This window comes from Gossypium hirsutum, chromosome A05, assembly GCF_007990345.1.
Source record: "Gossypium hirsutum isolate 1008001.06 chromosome A05, Gossypium_hirsutum_v2.1, whole genome shotgun sequence".
In the NCBI taxonomy this organism is placed as follows: domain Eukaryota; kingdom Viridiplantae; phylum Streptophyta; class Magnoliopsida; order Malvales; family Malvaceae; genus Gossypium; species Gossypium hirsutum.
Window position 1 is genome coordinate 83,099,185 of NC_053428.1, and position 1,491 is coordinate 83,100,675.

General features: G+C 37.4%; 1 non-coding gene across 1 annotated transcript; it reads right to left on the reverse strand.

Annotated features, from left to right (window-relative positions):
* Positions 1-385: 385 nt before the first annotated feature.
* Positions 386-491, reverse strand: LOC121230086 (small nucleolar RNA R71). Its single transcript, XR_005928038.1, has one exon. It is a non-coding gene; the product is annotated as a small nucleolar RNA R71 (small nucleolar RNA).
* Positions 492-1,491: the final 1,000 nt, after the last annotated feature.

Here is a 1,491-nt window from a genome sequence, read left to right on the forward strand (position 1 = left end):
TGCTGCGAATCCTGTTCCTCGTACTATGTAGGATTATGCCAAGCCCACTCTAACTGGGTCTGAATCGAGTATTGTGAGACCCACCATTAGTGCGAACAATTTCAAACTGAAGTCAAACACTATTCAGACGATACAACAATTTGTTCAGTTTGATGGTTTGCAAGACGAGGATCCAAATACTCATTTGGCTAATTTTCTGGAAGTCTGTGACACTTTCAAGATAAATGGCGTTTCTGACGATGCCATTCGCCTATGGTTGTTTCCCTTCTCATTAAGGAACAAAGCTAAACAGTGGTTGAACTCTTTACCAATAGGTTCTATCACTACATGGGATCAAATGACCGAGAAATTCCTACTAAAGTACTTTCCATCGGCTAAGAGAGCCAAGTTGAGGAATGATATCTCTTCCTTTGTGTAGATTGACTTAGAGACTTTATATGATGCATAGGAGAGGTATAAGATTTATTCAAAAGGTCTCCTCATCATGTGTTACCTCTATGGCTACAGGTTCAAACCTTCTACAATGGTTTGAACCCCTTAACTAGGCAGTTAATCGATGCAGCATCCGATGGTACTCTGAACAATAAAACACCTAAAGAGGCTTATGAGTTTATAGAGGAGATGTCACTGAATCATTATTAGTGGCAAATCATGAGGACGAAGCCAACAGAAGTAGCCGGTGTTTTTAACTTAGATGTAGTCACCATATTATCGAATTAGGTAGAACTTTTGAATAAAAAAATTGATGGTTTATGTGTTTCTGCGCAGGTACATCCAGTGATGCAATCATTGCAAATGTAGGTGGAATGAATAATTCATTCGGTCCTAGCATGAAGAATGAGCAAAAAAATTACATGGGTAATCATTCTAGACCTCAAAATAATCCTTATACTAATAATTATAATATAGGATGGAGGAACCACCCAAATTTCTTATGGGGTGGTCAAGGAAACCAAAAACCACAACCCCTTCTAGGTTTTCAACAACAACCTTATCAGCAAGGAAGAAATTGAACCTTGAAGAGATGTTAGAAAAATTCATTTCTGTGTCAGAGACCCATTTTCAAAACACCAAGACAACTTTGAACAATCAACAAGTGTCAATTCATGGGCTCAAAAATCAGATTGGACAACTTGCTAAATTGGTTTCAGAAAGGCAGCAAGGTAATTTATCGAGCAACACCGAACCCAAACCAAAAGAGCATGTGAAAGCAATTACACTAAGGAATGAGAAAGTGTTGGTTGAACCTAAAAAGAAGTTACAACAGGAATCTGATAAGGAAAATGACAAGGGGGTAAATCCCGAAGTGACTGAAACACCAGTACTCAAAGAATATAAACCACCGATCCTATATCCAGCAAAGTTGGAGAAAAACCGCATTGATGCACAATTTGGTAAATTTCTCGAACTTTTCAAATAATTGCATATTAACTTACCTTTTTTGAAGCTATTTCAAAGATCTATTAACAAATAAAAAGAAGTTTGAAGAGC